Genomic DNA, 13,386 nt, shown 5'->3' with positions numbered 1-13,386 from the left:
TATGCTGTTTAGCATCTTCTTGTCTTATAATATTCTCTAAATGATAGAACATTACAAAGAATTAATGATTGCCTCTGGGGATGAGTTTAATGGAATAAAAATTTACACCACTCAAACAACTACACCAATATTTCTAAATTTAGAACCTGATGTACCTCTCGGGTGCTATCACTTCACTCTCCTTATACAATATCTACTGCAAATGTTTTCTTTCATAGCAGTGTCTATGCAATACAAAAATCATATGAATTTTGTGAAAAGAAAATAAGTTATTGACTATAGAACTTAGGAATTCAGGTGTTTTATTCCATTCTATATGGTGATAGTATGTATATGTATATATATAGAAAATTCCTAGATGTACATGGACCAATAGCCATGCTTTTTATTTTTTTTTTAATTAAGGGCCTTGTCTCATAGGATATCCATGAATGGTGAATATTTTATAGATATTGTAAAAATTCACAAAAAATGGTGAAGAAAGAGGTAATTTGATTACTCACACACATACATATACATGAACGCTAGATATATCTGTTAGGTTGTGTGTGTGTGTGTGTGTGTGTGTGTGTGTGTGTGTGTGTGCGCGCGCGCATGCGAGAGAGAGAGAGAGAGAGAGAGAGAGAAAGAGATAGTACTTAATTTAGTCAAGATTTTTTTTTCAGATACAAAGAATATAATGTTTTAATAGTGATTATGCATAAGTCAGAGCATTTTACTTTTCAGTAGTTTGTTTTTAACTTTTTATTTTGTCATAATTTCAGTCTTCAGAAAAGTTGCAGTAATAAAGCTTAATTTTTCTTCTTTGGTAGCAGATAATCATTATCAAACCTAATGTAAAACATTTTATCTTAAAATTAAAAATTTTTATAGCATCATTCGTCCAAATTTGTTGCAAGAATATCTGTTTCTCTTGAAATTTGGAGATTAATCTATAATTAAAATTGTTTAAATGATTTGAATTTATACATTTTGTTTACATTCTACTTGAAAAAATTCCAACTCTATCTCTAAGTACATTTCCCAGAATTTATATATTTAGGACTAAAAATTAGTTCTATATGAAGCAAAAAAAATCGTAAGGTCAGTTTTCTTGGACATTTAATCCATATTACTGATGAAATAAAAAAAAACATTGTTACTAGGAAATGCTGTATTTTACCTGTCAAATATATTTTCCTGAGAATTAAAATATGTATATTTCTATGGTTTTGATTAAAACATTAATTTATTTTCTATTCTTCAATAAAGCCTGAAAATATCAATTCCTTTTTCTTTTTGAATAGAACTACCAAAGAAAACTTAGATTAGAGATGATGTGAGAAGGGAGAATAAAGACACACATTTAATACTCAAACTTTTTCCTTAGTAGGCATAAGCAGAACCAGTGGAATGGGAATTTGAAGATCAGCATCCTCATCCAAATTATGTCACTGAGGAACTATAAAAACTGGTATATTACTGAATCTCATTTGACCTCAGTCTTTTCAATAGGTAGCATTAGAAAAATTCTCTCAGATTTCCCGTTAAAATATCTACATAGTTTAGAAAATCCAAGGCTAGAAAATGTGATCTATCTAAAAGGGGTATTATCAGATTGGAAAACCAAGAAAGTACTTTTACATGAAAAAGGTACAATTAGAGATTCGCTAGTAGATTAGGTAGCACTTTCAAGGTTAGCTATCTAATCCTAGATACTCATTTTTTTTTTCATTATGGTAAAAACGCTTAACATGAAATCTATCTTAATTTTTTTATAGGTGTGTGGTACAGTATTAATACATGATGTACAGCAGATCTCTATAATGTATACATGATGTATAACTGAAACTTAATACCTGTTGAGGAACAGCTCCCCTTATCTCCCTCCTTCCATCCCCTCGAAATTACTATTCTACTCTGTTTCTATGAGCTTGACTATTTTGGATGTCTCATGTAAGTGGAATCATGCAGTATTTGTCCTGTAACATATTTATTTCACTTAGCATGATGTTCTCCAGATTCAGTCATGTAATTGCATATAACAGCATTTCCTTCTGTTTTAAAGTCAAATATTGTATGCATATGTCACATTTTCTTCATTCATTCACTGATGGACATTTAGGTTGTTTTCATATTTTGGCTTTTTGAATACCATAGTGAGGATGAGAGTGCAGCTATCTCTTTGAGATCCGGTTATCAATTATTTTGGATATATACCCAGGAGTGGGATTGCTAGATCATTTGGTAGTTTTATTTTTAATTTTTTGAGGAACCTCTGTACTGATTTCCATAGTGACAGCATTATCTTATATTTGTATCAACAGTGTACGTGGGTTCTAATTTCCCCATGTTGTCACCAACACTTGTTATCTTTGTTTTTCTGGGAGGAAATTAGGGATGCCAAGCATATTTTCCTGTGTCTGTTGGCGATTTTATGTTCTCTTTGGAGAAATTCCTCTTCAAGTCCTTGCACCATTTCTTAAGTTCGTTATTTGATTTTTTGTTGCTGAGTTGTAGGATTTTTGTAGTGTATTTTTTGATTTTGTTGACTGCATGTTGATGATAAATCTAAGAAATTACTGTCAAGACCAATGTCATGAAGTTTTCCTATGTTTTCTTTGAGGAGTTTCACACTTTCAGATCCTATATCCATTTTGAGCTCATTTTTGTATGTGATATATGTATCATATATATTTTGTATATGATATAAGCTATAACATTCTTTTGAATGTGGATATTCAGTTTCTTAAACATCATCTTTGGGAATCTGTCATTTCTCCATGTGCACTCTTGGTACCTTTGTTAAAAAGATCAATTAACTGTGTATGTATGGGTTTATTCACAAATGTGTGGAAATATAACAACACACTCTTGAACAATGAGTGGGTCAAAGAAGAAATCAAAAGGGAAATAAGAAAATAACTCAAGATAAACAAAAACACAGGGTACCAAGAGCACCTGGATGGTTCAGTCATTTGAGTGTCTGACTCCAGCTTAGGTCATGATCTCATGGTTTGTGAGTTCAAGCCCCCCATCAGGCTTGCTGCTGTCAGTGCAGAGCCTGTTTTGGATCCTCTGTCCCCCTCTCTCTCTGCCCCTACCCCACTTGTGCTCTCTCTCAGAAATAAATAAACATTAAATGGGGCACCTGGGTGGCTCAGTCGGTTGAGCATCCAACTTCGGCTCAGGTCATGATCTCACAGTTCGTGAGTTTGAGCCCTGCATTGGGCTCTGTGCTGACAGCTCAGAGCCTGGAGCCTGCTTCGGATTCTGTGTCTCCCTCTCTCTCTGCTCCTCCCCCACTCATGCTCTGTCTCTATCAAAAATAAATAAACATTAAAAAAATTTTTTAAATACATATTAAAAAAAATACAAAATACCAAAACATATGGGATGGAGCCAAATCAGTAGGAAGAAGAAAGCTGGTAACAGTAACATATACGTTAAAAAAGAAGAGATATCTTAACCTGACTTTACAACTCAAGTAACTAAGAAAAGAACAACGTAAGTCCAAAGCCAGTGGAAGAAAGAAATAATAAAGCAGAAATAAATGAAATATAGTACAAAAATACAATAGAAAAAAATTAAAACTGACTTGGCTTTTGAAAAGATAAACAGACTTGAAAAACCTTTTACTACACTAAGAAAGCAAGCAAGGTAAAACACAAATAAAACAATAGAAGAGACATTTACAAGGGATGCTTCAAAAATAAAGAGAATCATAAGGGACTGCTGTGAACAGTTATACACCAACATATTAGATAACATTAGATAATGGATAAATTCCTGGAAACATACAGCCTACCAATATTGAATCATGAAGAAATAAAAAATCTGAAAAGATCAATAATGAGTAAAGAGATTGACTCAATAAAAAAAAACAAAACAAAAAAACAAAAAACAAAAACTCCCAGGAAAGAAAAGTCCAGGACCACATGGCTTGTCTGGTGAATTAAAACATTTAAAGAAGAATTAATAACAATTCTTCTCAAACTCTTCTAGAAAAAATAGAAAAGCAGAGAATACTTGCAAACTCATTTTGTGAGGCCATTACTCTGATACTAAAACTGGATAAAAACATTATAAGAAAAAATTACATGCCAATATCCCTGATTAATATAGATGAAAACTTCCTCAGCAAAATGCTAGTAAACTGAATTCAACAACACATTATTAGAAGGCTCATACACCATGATCAAGTGGTTTTATCCCTGGGAATGCAAGGATAGTTTACAATACACAAGTAATGTGATACACAACACCAATGAATGACAAAAATCAATGATCATCTCAATAGCTGCAGGAAAATCATCTCACAACATTCAACGTGTTTTCATGATAAAAAAATCTTTGAAAAAACGAAATCTAGAATTTACCTCAACATAATAAAAGCCATATATGAAAAGCCAATGACTAACATCTTACTCAACCTTGCCACCCAAAGCTTTTCCGCTAAGATCTGTAACAAGACCAGGATGCCCACTCCAGCAACTTATATTCAACATTTTAATAGAAGTCTTAGAGAAGTCAGGCATGAAAAATAAATAAAAGGCATTTAATACAGAAAGAAAGAAAGAGTTATCTTTGTAGATGACATGAACATATAAGTAGAAAATTCAAAAGACTCCACAAAAAATTAGTGGAACTAATGAACAAAGTAGTTAACTCACTGACTTACAGATATTAAAAGTAAACTGTAAAAAGAGTCCTAACCTTAGATCCATGCTGGTGTAGAAAGAGTGACTAAACCAAAGATCACACAGTCTGTAGTATTAGAACCCAAAAAAGATGTCAGTGAGTTGACTTCTTTGTGGGGCAGCAGCAATTGTAGTAGTAATAGCAATGGTAATGATAATGGCAAGCCTTCTGTTGTGTGCTAGGCACTGTTTATGTTTTACACACATTGACTATCACAACAACCCTGTGCCATAGATTCTATTATCATGTTAATTTCACAGATGGGGAAACTTAAGTACAGAGAGGTCATTTAAGCAGATAACAGAGTTGGTAGTTTGCAGGTTTAAAATGTAGGTACTCTGGTTCTCAGAGTGCATACTGGTTTCTTAAAAAGTAAAAAAAAATTTTTTTTTAAGTTTTTCTAATATCACAAACATAAATCTTTTTCAAACTCATAAAATAATTTCAGAGACACAACTAATACATTTTGGGTCAGCTTGATTATTAGCGAAGATAATGCAGTGTGTACATATAGTTGACCCTTGAACAATGCAGGAATTTGGGGTGCTGACCCATCCCCTGCATAGTCAAAAATCTGTGTATAACTTTTGACACCCCCGCCCCCGCAAAATTTAACTAGTAGTAAGCTACTTACTGTTGACTGGAAACCTTGCCCATAACATAAGTAGTCAATTATCATATATTTTTGTATGTTATTTGTGTTACATACTGTATTGTTATAATAAAGTAAGCTAGAGGAAAAAAATATTATGAAAAACATAAGGAGAGAAAGTATATTTACTGAACTGTGCTGTAAAAAATTTGCATATAAGTGGACCACACAGTTCAAACTGTGTTTCGAGGGTCAACTACATTCATCCTTAAAAGCCACTTTTAATTATAAAGAAAATAGGTAATTGCTGCCTTATTTTCCTTGTAGTAGCCCTTAAGCCAAGCTCTTTTGACACTGTAGAAAACAACAAAGGGCCAATAGGCAGAAATCTGAAATTGGATATTTCTCAATAAAAAGAGATAATTGTCCTAAGAGTGAAAACAAAACAAATCCCCCCTTCCCTATATGAGAGTGAGGCACAGGTGGTGGTTTGTTGATAAATGTTTAACAACTGTCTCTCTCAGAAAAAATGTATGTGTTTTATACATAAAGCTATTATACACTTTATATGTAAGGTATATACCACACAACTTACAAATAATAATAAATACACTATACCCTTATTGTAAACTCAAAAAAATAAATAAAACTAGTGGACAAATTCAGTAATTCCTGAGATGTGAAATCAACATACAAAAATCAGTTGTGTTACTTTGTTTCTTTGCTTCTTAGTTCATTTGTTTTTTTAGATTCCGATGTAGGTGAAATTTATATGAAATAGTTGTATAACATAGACATTGTTGGATACAGAGAACAAACTATGGTTGCCCAAGAGAAGGTTGGTAGGAGGATGAGTAAAATACATAAAGAGAATGATACAACTTGCAGTTATAAAATAAGTGGTTATGAAGATGAAAAGTACAGGCAGGATAGAGGGTTTGGTATATAATATTATAATGTTTGGTGACAGATAGTAACTGCATTTATGGTGAGCACTGAGTAGTGTATAGAATTATTGAATCAATATGTTATACAAATGAAACTTATATGACATTGCATGTCCATTATACTTTAATTAAAAAAATTAGTTGTGTTTCTGTAATAAACTATCTGAAAAAGGAAATTAAGAAAATGATTCTATTTACAATAGCATCAAAAATAAAATACTTAAAAATAAACTTAACCAAGGAGGTAAAAGATTGTGTGTACTGAAACTATAAAACATTGATGAAAGAAATTAGAAACAAATAGAAATCATTCTATGTTTATGGATTGGAAGACTTAATATTGTTAAAATGTCTAGACTGCACAGTGCATTTTCTAGATTCAGTGCAATCCCTATCAAAATCTCAATAACATTATTTACTATAACAGAAAAAACAATTATATATATGCAACCATAAAATACCCCAAATAGCCAAAACCATTTTGATAAAAACAAAGCTGAAGGAATCAACATTCTGACGTCAAAATTTATTACAAAGCTACAGTAATTAAAATAGTATGGTACTTACATAAAAACAGACATATACACAATGGAACAGAATAGAGAGCCCAGAAATAAATCCACACATAATGGTCAACTGAGCTTTGACAAGGGTGCCAAGAGTACAATGGGGAAAGATGGTCCCTTCAACAAAGGGTGTTAGAAAACAACATTTACATGCAAAAGAATGAAAGTGGGCAATTACCTTATCTTACACTGTATGGAAATATCAACTTAAAATGAATTAAAATCTAAAAAATGCAAAATCTAAAACTTAAACCTAGAAGAAAATCCAGGGGAAAATCTTTGTGGCTTTGGTGTAGACAATGATTGTATGACAACAAAGGCACAGGCAATAAAAGCAAAAAATAGACAAGTGGCACTACTTCAAAGGATATCTTCACAGCAAGGAAAACAATCAACAGAGTGAAAGGCAATTTGTGTAATGGGAGAAAATGTTTTTAATTCAATTAGTTTTACAGCAACATTTCTTAAGGAGATAATATATATACTGCAGTGCAGATATCACTGAGGACTCAGCCCTTTGAAAGAAGCTCATGAATACTAGCAACTGAAAGGAGATAATGAATGGCATGGAGAAGTCATGTTAATCTCCAGATGTCTACTTCATGCTGGAGTGTGGATTGTAATACAGGTATAACTAGGTTTTTTTTCAATTGGAGTAGCATCTTAGAAGTCTAGGACAAGGCTTGAACTATTTCCATCTATAAAACAGATAAGTGGTGCTTTGAGTTATGTGAAACACAGGCAGAAAATACTGTTTTGAGTGCAAAATCAATTGTTATTGATGTTAGTACTTATTTCCTATTTATATGTTTAAAATTATTGTTGATAGTTTTATTAGAATTAAAGAAAATTGATAATATCTAAATTTTCCTACAGTTTTAGAAAATTGGACATAATGTGATATTTGTTCCCCCTACATAAAACAGAGTTCTCAAATCCATCAGTCATTTCATCTTTCATGACATTCACTTTTAACAGATTTTCTTACTTGTTCTGTGTTATTGACAATGTTACATAGACACACACAGACATACACATACAGAGGAGAAAAATAATTCGAAAGCACCTTGCAAATAACCATACCACTGCAGTTGATAAGTCATGATGTGGAATATTTATAGAATTCTATAAAATCAGACATGACTAATTAATGATCTATTATACTACTTTATTTTTTCACATAAGGAGGCCAGAAGATTGACATATTTCTTTCAGGACATACACGTTTCTAAAGATTTGTTTTTGTTTTATGATATTTCTTTTTTTTTATGATATTCTGTGGTTTTAGTCACATTTGAAATTCTTTAGCCACCACTCCAAGCCTTTGCAGTGAATTAATCATATATTAACAAGCATACAAAGCTAGCAATTCTTTCACATCTGTATTTCACTTTTACAGCTCTCAGTTTTACTCGAGGGAAAATGAATCAGTAAAAGAGGAAAAATATCTTATACATTCAAACTGTGTGATTAAAAGGCTAAATTGAGAAGTGAAAGATATAGCAGGATTATTGAGTAGGAGGTTGTCCTTTATGTGGATTTTTGCCTTTGAATTGATCTGCTAACTTGTTTCACCTCCACTTGTGGCTTTGGTACTAAGGAGACAAGGTAAAGAGGGTTAGAAAAACACCCTGTAATTGACAACTAATTGTCTCTGCTGCTCATTGTTATGTGTGAAGAAAAGTTAGCAAATAACTAAAAGTTAGAAAACTAGATACTTCTTAGAGACATGTATAATTGTCATCGATAGGAGGATATTTATATTGCTGTATTATATTTTTATTTTAATGGCCAAAACCCTACATTTCATATGAGTGGCAATATAATTTTTTCTTTAATCATTTCCATATATTTCTAACAACTCATAACCTACATTTGGGAAATAGAACACAGCTTTGGAGAAAAGCTAATATCCTCTGCCATAGGTCAAGGTATAAGCTGATGAATAAAGTCATTTAGAGGTTATCCTAGTAGTCCTTATGGAAGAATTAAGTAACTTAGTTCAGAAATCAGAGCTACATATAAAGACTCAAAAAAAAAAAAAAAAAACAAAAAAACTATGTGTACTTTCCCCCTGGATTTTAGAGGGGATAAAATCTTAATTTCTCTTATGGAGTGGGAATGGGAAATTAAAATAAAAGTCTACTAATACCAGTCTATAAATAGGAAGGAGGGTACTAAGCTAGGTAACACAACTTCCAAGTTGAGCTAACCATTAGAAATGGAGTAAAGTGGGGCACCTGGGTGGCTCAGTCAGTTAAGTGTCTGACTTCCATTCAGATCATAATCTCACAGTTGGTGAGTTAGAGCCCCACATCAGGCTCCACACTGACAGTGCAGAGCCTGCTTGAGATTCTGTTTCTTTCTGTCTCTCTGCCCCTCTCCAACTTGTGTGCTCTCTGTCTCTCTCTCTCAAAATAGTAATAAATAAACTTAAAAAAAACAATGCCCTTTGAAATGGAGTAGAGTTATATTAGAGGAGCCCTGTCAAATGAGATTGGGCCATATCCATATCCTTTTGAGCTAAATAAATAACATAATTAGAATTATATATATATATATATATATATATATATATATATATGAGACACCTAAAAAGCTGTGCAAGTTTAATGTGTACAACTTGATGACTTGATGATTTTGGAGATACGTATACACCTATGAAACCATCACTACAATCTGTATCATAAGCATTATCCATAACCTCCAAAAGTTTCCTCCTACCTTTTTTATCTATTATTATCGTCATCTATATGATAAGAAAACATAAGATCCCCTCTTAGCAATTTTTTAAGCATACATTACTTCTGAAAAAACTAAACATATCCTTATCATACAATCCAGCAATTGCACTCCATAGTATTTTCTCAAATAGGATGAAAAGATATGTAGATGCAAAAATGCACATGAATGTTTACAGCATCTTTATTCAGTATTGCTAAAATTTAGAGTCAAACAAGATGTCTTTTGGTAGGTGAATAGATAAATAATCTGTGGTACATCTAGACAATGTAATATTACTCAATGCTAAAAAGAAATTAGCTTTCAAGCCATGAAAAGACATGGGAGAATATTAAATGCATGTAGATAAATAAGAGAAGCCAGCCTGAAAAAGTTACCTATTCTATAATTTCAGCTATATGACTATGGAGATGGTGAAAAGATCGGCAGTTGCCAGATGTAAAAGGCAAAGATGAGATGAAACAGTAGAGCACGTAGATTTTTAGGGGCAGTGAAATTACTCTGTATGATACTGTTGGTTGATATATGTCACTATGCATTAAAAATCCATAGAATGTACACCACCTAGAGTGAACCCTAATGGAAATTATGTGTTTTGAGTGATAATGATGTGTCAATGTAGGCTTATCAGTTGTAATAAATATACTACCCGGGTGGTGGATGTTGATAAATGGAGGAAGCTATGCATGTATAGGTGGATATATGGGAAAAATCTGCCCCTTATCATCAATATTTCTGTGAACCTAAAAATACTTTAAAAATAAAATATATTTTAAATGTTTGGAAAGGCAAAATTTAAGCTAAGTATAAATAATTAGGAGTCAGCAATGTAAAGTTCTAGAAGAATTGTGTTATAGGCAGAGGAAACAGTGTGAAGCCTTGAAAGTGTAATGATCTATATGGTTAAATACAGAAAGAAATCCAGTGTGACAAGAGCATGGTAGACAATTTTGCTACCACATGAAGGCAGATAAGTAGTCAGAAGCCAGATAATTAAAGGCAATATAAGCTAGAGCAAAAAAAAAAAAAAAAAGAAAGAAAAAGAAAGCAAGCAAGCTTATGCTAAATGTGACATCAATACACTAGAAGACTTAGAGTAATGGAGGAACATGATTTCTGTGTTGAGAAGGGGTGTTGGGTGGTTACAAGAGTTGAAGTAGGCGGTTTTACCTGCATTTAGGGGGCTTTGGGATTTCCAAGTGAAATATAATGGCTGATTGGACTTCTAATGTAAAAGTGGTATAAATGGAGTGAACAATTTAAATATTGGCGGTAGCCAGGCAGGACTTAATAATAGATAAGCATGGAGAAATAAAATAATTGTGAATGACCCACCAATTTTTGATTGAGTCAGAAGTCGTCATTTACTGAGTTGGTGAATACCTGGGGAAAACAGGTTTGGGTGGAGAGGTATTGGGCTCTCTTTGAGACTTGTTAATTTTGAGATGTCTAATACAGGATTCAGGGCACCTGGGTGGTTCAGTGGGTTTAAGCATCTGACTCTTAGTTTCGTCTCAGGTCATGATCTCACAGTTCATGCATTCAAGCCCTGCATCAGGTTCTGTGCTGACAGTGCAGAGCGTGCTTGGGATTCTCTTTCTCCCTGTCTGTCTGCCCCTCCTCCGTTCACTGTCTCTGTCTCTGTCTCTCTCTCTCAAAAATAAACTTAAAAAAAAAATAAAATGAAGGATTCAGCAGAATAAGAATGATGTGTAAAGCCATGGGAATACATGGAATAAATATAGAGAAATACATAGACAGAAAAGAGGGGCTAGGATAAAAAGACATTGTAACTGGAACTCCAAGAGGTTCCTGGGGGACCTTCATGCATTTCAGTAGAATGGTAAAGACAGGAGCTCAGTTATTATTGTACTATACATTAAATTTTAACCTAAAAGTTGACTTTTGAATACTATGTTAGACAATAATCTAAGGGCTTTTTTTAAAGGAATAGGGGATTTTAAAAAGTTTTAGTGTTTATTTTTGAGAGAGAGAGAAAGGAAGAGAGACAAGCATGAGTGGGGGAGAGTTGGCAGACAGAGAGGGAGACACAGAATCTGAAGCAGGCTCCAGGCTCTAGGCTCTGAGCTGTCAGCACAGAGCCTGATGTGGGGCTCTCACTCGCGAACCATGGGATCATGACCTGAGCCAAAGCTGGAAACTTAACTGAGCTACCCAGGCTCCCCTAGGGGATTTTAAATGATTCCCTAAATCCTCAGAGAGATGCAAACATTTTCAGAAAATTTTGAAAATCTGAATATAGTATTTTACTATAAAGCAAAGGGAGAAAAAGAATGATTTTCCTGGAAGAGGGAGAGAATAGTGGGACAGGATTTAACTCTATGTCATTACAACTGAGTCAGATCTGCAAGGTAGGGCAGCCTGGAAGACCATAAATTACAATAGCCATGAATCCTTGAGTAGTTGATGTAGGGGAACAGGGCCAATGTTTAAAGACCAGGCAACATAATTATACTTCTGTTCACAGAAAGCTAGCTCTTGAAAGTATGTGGAATAGGAGTATCAAGGAGAAGCTTTATTTTGTATTCAGAATTTATATTGGGATGCATAAAAGTGAAAGAAAGTCACTTAGCAAGTTCTGCAACAATGTTGAGTTTATCTGAGAGAAAATGTTAAAGAAATTTAATTTCCACTAATTGGGCATTCAGAGAGTTTTGCATTGTGCTTTATATTGTTTTTTTTTTTTATTTTTTGTCACATTAATAGGGCTTATGGATCACAAGAGAGTTTAACGTAGTTATAAAAATACAAAGTTAATTATTTTCATATATAAAAAATATGTAAATGCTTTCACTCTGTTAGACCCTGTTGAATTCTGGATAATTTGGTTTTGTATATGTATTAGCAATTTATCAGGTGTCTCTTTAATATGACTTGTTTAAATTTACTTACGGTGCGGGGCACGTGGGGTGGGTCAGTCGGTTGAGCATCTGACTCTTTATTTCAGCTCAGGTCATTATCTCATGGTTGTGGGGTTGAGCCCCATGTTGGTCTCTGTGCTGAGCATGGGGCCTGCTTGGGATTCTCTCTCTCTCTCTCTCTCTCTCTCTCTCTCTCTCTCTCTCTCTCCTCTCTCTCTCTCTCTCCCCCCCCTTTTCTCCTTCCCCACACACCCCCAAAAATAAAATAAATAAAATAAAAAATAAATTTACTTACCTTGGTAATTTGGAAAAGTTTGATTTTCCTGTCTTAAATGGAGAGAAGTTGGCTACTATATTCTGTTTAAAGAAAAAAAACCCCAACAAACTCTTGATAATTGTTAGTTTCCATGTATCAAAACTCAGTCTCCTCTCTCATGATAAGTAATTCTAATTAACCTTTTTGTTGATACTTTTAAAGTCTTCATTCTTGTGTTATTGTTACCAAATTCATCAGTAATTTCTATAATGAGAAAGCCCTAAGTAAATTCTACTCAATTCTACCAAATTCCAGCAAAACATACTCGGCAGATGACACAGATTTTTCTAAGAATCGTATATTTCAATTCAAACCTCAAATTGACTCAATTATTGTTTAATCCAGTTTCGCTTAAAAAACAAAATTAACTTACCAAGTGTGTTTGTCTTGGCTTGGATGTGGAATTTAATTTCCATCAACCTGGTGTGGCTGTTTACGCTTCAGGGATGACGGTATAGGTTCACAAGGAAGCAATTCTTTTCTTCCTTCCTTCCTTCCGTATTTTTTTGAAGAATGCTACTTTTAATTTGTATTTGTTTGAAAGACTTTCTGAAATTTTTTTGACTTCCTCTGATACACCTATAGTTCTTTATTTAAATCTGTGGATGCAGCTTCACAGTTTGATTATATAGATTGTCTACCTCCTTGGATTTTTTTGAAG

General features: G+C 33.4%; 1 long non-coding RNA gene across 1 annotated transcript; it reads right to left on the bottom strand.

Annotated features, from left to right (window-relative positions):
• Positions 1-79: 79 nt before the first annotated feature.
• LOC147574949 (uncharacterized) lies at positions 80-13,353 on the bottom strand. The gene is made up of 3 exons (XR_015242908.1): positions 13,099-13,353; positions 12,705-12,766; positions 80-224 (listed from the first exon to the last, which is right to left on the bottom strand). It is a non-coding gene; the product is annotated as an uncharacterized LOC147574949 (long non-coding RNA).
• Positions 13,354-13,386: the final 33 nt, after the last annotated feature.

The sequence above is a fragment of the Puma concolor genome, chromosome D4 (genome assembly GCF_028749965.1).
Source record: "Puma concolor isolate L17-30 chromosome D4, mPumCon1.1.hap2, whole genome shotgun sequence".
Taxonomy (NCBI): domain Eukaryota; kingdom Metazoa; phylum Chordata; class Mammalia; order Carnivora; family Felidae; genus Puma; species Puma concolor.
The sequence above is the reverse complement of the archived record's forward strand: the minus strand, read 5'-3'. Positions and strand labels throughout refer to the sequence as shown.